This window comes from Scyliorhinus canicula, chromosome 8 (assembly GCF_902713615.1).
Source record: "Scyliorhinus canicula chromosome 8, sScyCan1.1, whole genome shotgun sequence".
Lineage (NCBI taxonomy): Eukaryota > Metazoa > Chordata > Chondrichthyes > Carcharhiniformes > Scyliorhinidae > Scyliorhinus > Scyliorhinus canicula.
The window spans coordinates 5,272,783-5,280,200 of record NC_052153.1 but is presented as its reverse complement, the minus strand read 5'-3'; positions in this window follow the sequence as shown (position 1 = coordinate 5,280,200).

The following is a 7,418-nucleotide window of genomic DNA, read 5'->3' as shown; positions in this document are numbered from 1 at the left end:
GTCAGATCATCAAGTGGCTGAAGTGGATGTTCAGCAAAAAACTGTTTTAGCATTGCTCATGATGGATATTGGAAGATTCCAGTAATTGATCTTTCATTTTCTTACGTAGGTTCATTTACAGGATGTGCTTCAGAAACCAAGTCATTTATGCTTGAAGGAATATCTGATTCCCTGTCACTAGTTGAAGCTATGTGTTCAGATGTTGCAACTGCAGGGAGTACAGATACCAGAACAAGGAAGCCAGAAGAAATATTGGGCCTGGGTTGATTAGTAATGGATGCACTTGTATTTGTCTCTACATTCAAAGTAGCTCTTCTCTGTTCTTGTAACTCGCATGTCATTGCATCATCACCATGAGCATTGTTTCTTGCTTCTTGATTATTTGTTGCAGAACTGGATATTGATGTGGATTGTGCTTGTGGTATTATAAACTCTGTAAAAGGCCTGCATCGCTTGGCTGATTCCTTCCTTTCTGCTTCTTTTTGTTCTTTGCGTTTTAGTGACGCAGATTTATGCTTTTTCTTTTCCATGCTGGTAGGGGTAATATTCCTGAAATAAAAACGTAATTAAAAATAGCCCACATTGGGAAAAATGAATATTGATGATTGCAAGAATAACTTGAAGGAACGACAGATAAACCTCTACTTGATAAAAAATATAAAATAACTTACTTACACTTCAATAGGCTATGTTCATTAGTCAATACTACTGTGGCCTATGCAGCTTCAGAAGAGGAGACAATCCACTGTCCAGTGTTCACACCAGCAAGCAACTGAGACAACTGTTGAAACTTAGAAGTTTGGTCCGACTATAGTAAGACATTAAGAATGGTCCCACGACCAAAGTTAACATGTCCAGTTTGATACCAGTGTAGTGTTACAAGTCGCAACCCTTTGAGTTTACCGATCATGGCTTATCACTTCAATATCTTTGACCTCATGATTCACGGTCAAAGGTACCGCTTCTCCTTTTCGGTGACCTCACGACCCTATGTACTGCTTGATATCCTTTCAAGTTGCCGACCATTTCAAATCACGAACTGTAACTTTATCTTTAAATTCACACACTCTTGCTGAAAATGTGGATTTCCAACTATGTCCGACCCGGGTGAACCAGCACCCCCCCCCCCCCCCCCCCCCCCCACATCCGTTTAACACTGCTTCGTTCCTTCATACACTGAGCGATTATTTGTTTGTTTCTTTATTGCATTTTTATTTGGTATTGCTCTTTTTAAAAACAATTATATTTTATTAAGTTAGAATGCAAATCTCAGGAAAGAAGTTGGAGATTTATTTATCTAATTAATTATAATTTTTAAGGCCCCTTCAGAGATTCACTGGCCCCTTCTTGGCTCTCCGGGCCCCGGACCGATGTACCAGCTGAACCAGCTGATATCCTTTGAAGTTGCCGACCATCTCAAATCACGAATTGTAACTTTATCTTTAAATTCATACACTCTTGCTGAAAACATGGAATTTCCTTAATTATGCCCGACCCGGGCCTCCCTACTGCACATCCTTCCACTACTTCCCCTGCTTCGTTCCTTTTCATGCACTGCTTATTTGTGTCCTGTTCTCTTTTATTTCTTATTCCTTTTTATTACTAAAACAGTTGTCTGTGTTTGTTTCTTTATTGCATTTGTATTTGATATAGGGGGCCCACTTCATCAGGGGCCCACTTGCCATCGGGCAAGCTGACACCCTGGCCAGTCCGCCACTGCCCATAGACACCCCCACACACCGTGTAACCACCCCCGCAGACACTCTGTAACACCCCCACACACACACACACTCACTGCAACCCAGACACTCTGTAATCCCCCCACACACTCTTAATGAAACCCATAGACCCCTCCAGACATCCTGTAATCTCCCTGCACACTCTCACTGAAACCCATAGACCCCCAAACACACTGTAACCCCCCCCCCCCCACCCCCCCCCTCCCCCCGCCATACTGGTCCCCCACATGCAGCCTCACTGACACACATAGACTCCTTTACACATGCTCACGGACATGGACACCCTGCAACAACACACACACGCTCTCACTGACACCCACAGAGGGCAGTACGGTAGCACACGTGGCTAGCACTGTGGCTTCACAGCGCCAAGGTCCCAGGTTCGATTCCCCGCTGGGTCACTGTCTGTGCGGAGTCTGCACGTTCTCCCCGTGTCTGCATGGGTTTCCTCCGGGTGCTTCGGTTTCCTCCCACAGTCCAAAGACGTGCAGGTTAGGTGGATTAGCCATGATAAATTATCCTTAGTGACCAAAATGTTAGGAGGGGTTATTGGGTTCGGGGGATAGGGTGGAAGTGAGGCCTTGAGTGGGTCGGTGCAGAATCGATGGGCCTCCTTCTCCACTGTATGTTCTATATTCTATGCTCTCTGTTTACAGATATGAATAGGACACACGTGGTCAATTTTCTATGTTGCCAGGTAGATAGAGAAATACAGCACAGAACAGGCCCTTCGGCCCACGATGTTGCGCCGAAGATGCTCCTGTTGTAACTGTAACTGGAAAAATATGGCGAGACCGTGCAGCTAGGTCTGGAGCACAGGTCTACAGTACTACAGCTAGGATGTTGCAAACACCCACAGCCTTTGCCATATTGTCTGCAGAACACCAGAGAGTGGAGATAGGGTGGACCAGGTGATGAACAACTGATTAGGGTGGCGGGAAACTTTAATAGAGCAGCGCAGTGTACATTCACTGAGCCCAGAGGGACAGCTCCTTATGTCAGGATTCAGAAAGCGACTGATGCACTATCAATTACCCAAAGGATGTAATCGAGGCTTTATTACACTGAGATGTGTGGCCTGACAAAATGGCTGCTGCATGGGGAGCACACATATTTATACTCCGCCTACTGGGCGGAACCAGCAGGCAGGGATCTACCCCCGTACCTGTAGTACAGAGGCCTTACCGTAAAGCATCAAAACAACATCCTCTACATACAATATATACATCAGTGGTGACTACGACATTCACCCCCTGTTAAAAATGAGTCTGGCGGGGGTGGTGGAGAACTATATACAGGAAATTGTGTTTTAAAAGTACAATTTAAATTATAAATTCAGACGGTCCAGTGCCTTAATCTGTCGTAGAGAGCGCCTTAGTGCTGTTGGCGACTCCAGCGGCGGCCTGGTCTTCGGAGACTCTGGGAGCGTGTCAAAATCCTCTTCATCTCCGGGTGTGGGCAAGGGGAGGGCGGAGTGTCCCAGAGCGGGGGCTGCGGTAGGGTGCGCCAGGGGAAGGGAGGGTGGCGCTGGGGTCAGAGGGGTGGGTGTGTGGGGGACCAGCTGGTGCCAGGTCCCTGAGGGAGACTGTCTTGGCGCTGTCGGGCTACGCTACATAAGCGTTAATTCAGGGAGCTAGGGTGGAAGCTGAGAGCTAGAACAAACAGAGTTGTTATCTCTGGGTTGTTACCCGTGCCACGTGCTAGCGAAGTAAGAAATAAGGAGAGAGAGGAGTTGAACACGTGGCTACAGGGATGGTGCAGGAGGGAGGGTTTTGGTTTCCTGGATAATTGGGGCTCATTCTGGGGTAGGTGGGACCTCTACAAACAGGATGGTCTTCACCTGAACCAGAGGGGTACCAATATCCTGGGAGGGAGATTTGCTAGTGCTCTTCGGGGGGGTTTAAACTAATTCAGCAGGGGGATGGGAACCTAAATTGTAGTCCCAGTGTACAGGATGTTGAGAGTAGTGAGGTCAGGGATAGGGTTAAAAGTTCGAAAGAGGGCACCGGCAAGCAGGACGCTGGTTTGAAGTGTGTCTACTTCAACGCCAGGAGCATCCGGAATAAGGTGGGTGAGCTTGCAGCATGGGTTGGTACCTGGGATCTCGATGTTGTGGCGATTTCGGAGACATGGGTAGAGCAGGGACAGGAATGGTTGTTGCAGGTTCCAGGATTTAGATGTTTCTGTAAGAACAGAGAAGATGGTAAAAGAGGGGGGGTGTGGCATTGTTAATCAAGGAAAGTATTACGGCGGTAGAAAGGACGCTTGAGGACTCGTCTACTGAGGCAGTATGGGCCGAGGTTAGGAACAGTAGAGGAGAGGTCACCCTGTTGGGAGTTGTCTATAGACCTCCGAATAGTCCCAGAGATGTAGAGGAAAGGATTGCAAAGATGATTCTTGACAGGAGCGAGAGTAACAGGGTAGTTGTTATGGGGGACTTTAACTTTCCAAATATTGACTGGAAATACTATAGTTCGAGTACTATAGATGGGTCAGTTTTTGTGCAGTGTGTGCAGGAGGGTTTTCTGACACAGTATGTAGACAGGCCAACAAGGGGCGAGGCCACTTTGGATTTGGTACTGGGTAATGAACCCGGCCAGGTGTTAGATTTAGATGTAGGTGAGCACTTTGGTGATAGTGATCACAACTCGGTTATGTTTCCTTTAGCAATAGGCAGGGATAGGTATATACCGCAAGGCAAGAATTATAGCTGGGGGAAAGGCAATTATGATGCTATTCGGCAAGATTTAGGAGGTATAGGATGGGGAAGGAAACTGCAGGGGATGGGTACAATCGAAATGTGGAGCTTTTTCAAGGAACAGCTACTGCGTGTCCTTGATAAGTATGTACCTGTCAGGCAGGGAGGAAGTTGTCGAGCAAGGGAGCCGTGGTTTACTAAGGAAGTTGAAGCACTTGTCAAGAGGAAGAAGAAGGCTTATGTTAGGATGAGACATGAAGGCTCAGTTAGGGCACTTGAGAGTTACAAGTTAGCCAGGAAGGAACTAAAGGGAGAGTTAAGAAGAGCGAGGAGAGGACACGAAAAGTCGTTGGCGGATAGGATCAAGGAAAACCCTAAGGCTTTCTATAGGTATATCAGGAACAAAAGAATGACTCGAGTAAGATTAGGGCCAATCAAGGATAGTAGTGGAAAGTTGTGTGTGGAATCAGAGGAGATAGGGGAAGCATTAAATGGATATTTTTCGTCAGTGTTTACACTGGAGAAAGACAATGTTGTTGAGGAGAACACTCAGGTTCAGTCGACCAGGCTAGATGGAATTGAGGTTCAAAAGGAGGAGGTGTTAGCAATTTTAGAAAATGTCAAAATAGATAAGTCCCCTGGGCCAGATGGGATTTATCCTAGGATTCTCTGGGAAGCCAGGGAGGAGATTGCTGAGCCTTTGTCCTTGATCTTTATGTCGTCTTTGTCGACAGGAATAGTGCCGGAAGACTGGAGGATAGCAAATGTTGTCCCCTTGTTCAAGAAGGGGAGTAGAGACAACCCTGGTAATTATAGACCTGTGAGCCTTACTTCGGTTGTGGGTAAAATGTTGGAAAAGGTTATAAGAGATAGGGTTTATAATCATCTTGAAAAGAACAAGTTGATTAGCGATACTCAACACGGTTTTGTGAAGGGTAGGTCATGTCTCACAAACCTTATTGAGTTTTTTGAGAAGGTGACCAAACAGGTGGATCAGGGTAAAGCTGTTGATGTGGTGTATATGGATTTCAGTAAGGCGTTTGATAAGGTTCCCCACGGTAGGCTATTGCAGAAAATAAGGAAGTATGGAATGGAAGGTGATTTAGCGGTTTGGATCAGTAATTGGCTAGCTGAAAGAAGACAGAGGGTGGTGGTTGATGGCAAATGTTCATCCTGGAGTTCAGTTACTAGTGGTGTACCGCAAGGATCTGTTTTGGGGCCACTGCTGTTTGTCATTTTTATAAATGACCTGGAAGAGGGTGTAGAAGGATGGGTTAGTAAATTTGCAGATGACACGAAGGTCGGTGGAGTTGTGGATAGTGCTGAAGGATGTTATAGGATACAGAGGGACATAGATAAGCTGCAGAGCTGGGCTGAGAGGTGGCAGATGGAGTTTAATGCGGAAAAGTGTGAGGTGGTTCACTTTGGAAGGAGTAACAGGAATGCAGAGTACTGGGCTAATGGCAAGATTCTTGGTAGTGTAGATGAACAGAGAGATCTCGGCATCCAGGTACATAAATCCCTGAAAGTTGCCACCCAGGTTAATAGGGCTGTTAAGAAGGCATATGGTGTGCTAGCCTTTATAAGCAGGGGGATTGAGTTTCGGAACCACAAGGTCATGCTGCAGCTGTACATAACTCTGGTGCGGCCACACCTGGAGTACTGCGTGCAGTTCTGGTCACCACATTATAGGAAGGATGTGGAAGCTTTGGAAAGGGTTCAGAGGAGATTTACTAGGATGTTGCCTGGTATGGAGGGAAGGTCTTACGAGGAAAGGCTCAGGGAATTGAGGTTGTTTTCGTTAGAGAGGAGAAGGCTGAGAGGTGACTTAATAGAGACATATAAGATAGTCAGAGGGTTAGATAGGGTGGACAGTGAGAGTCTTTTTCCTCGGATGGTGATGACCAACACGAGGGGACATAGCTTTAAATTGAGGGGTGAGAGATATAGGACAGATGTCAGAGGCAGTTTCTTTACTCAGAGAGTAGTAGGGGTGTGGAACGCCCTGCCTGCAATAGTAGTAGACTCGCCAACTTTAAGGGTATTTAAGTGGTCACTGGATAGACATATGGATGAAAATGGAATAGTGTAGGTCAGATAGGCTTCAGATGGTTTCACAGGTCGGCGCAACATCGAGGGCCGAAGGGCCCGTACTGCGCTGTAGTGTTCTATGTTCTATGTTCTAAGCGTACTGCGGGTTGGCATGAAGTAGCTGTACCCACTCAACCAATGGGTCCGCCTTTGGGAGTCGAACATGTCTATGGAGGAGAATGAGTCCTGGAGCTCCCAGCCACATTGGGAGCGAAACCCCGGAGGTCGACTTCCTGCGGAAGGCAAAGAGACGTTCATGGGGGGTTTCATTAGTCGTGGTGCACAGGAGCGACCGAATGGAGCGGAGTGCATCGGGGAGGACCACCTACCAGCGGGAGGCCGGGGGATTTTTGGACCGTCGGGCCAGTTGGAAGGCCCGTTCTCCCTCTCTACCTGCCCGTTTCCCTGGGGTTGCAGCTGGTCGTCCTGCTCGAGGCAATGCCCTTGATGTGCAGGTACTGGCGCAGCTCATCGCTCATGAATGAGGATCCCCGGTCGCTATGGAGGTAGGCGGGGAAACCAAACAGAGTGAAGATGGTGTTGAGGGCTTGGATGATGGTGGCAGACGTCATGTCGGAGCATGGGACGGCAAAGGGGAATCGGGAGTATTCATCGACCACACTGAGAAAGTAAGTATTGTGGTCAGTGGAGGGGAGGGGCCCTTTGACGTCCATGCTGAGGCGTTCAAAGGGGCAGGAGGTCTTAACCAGGCGCGCACGGTCTGGCCGGTAGAAGTGCGGTGCGAGAGAGCAGCAGCAGCGGGGGAGAGGAGGAGCAGCGGGAGAGAGGAGCAGCAGCGGGGAGAGAGGAACAGCAGCGGGGGGAGAGGAGCAGCAGCGGGGGGAGAGCAGCAGCAGCAGGGGGAGAGGAGCAGCAGCGGGGGGAGAGGA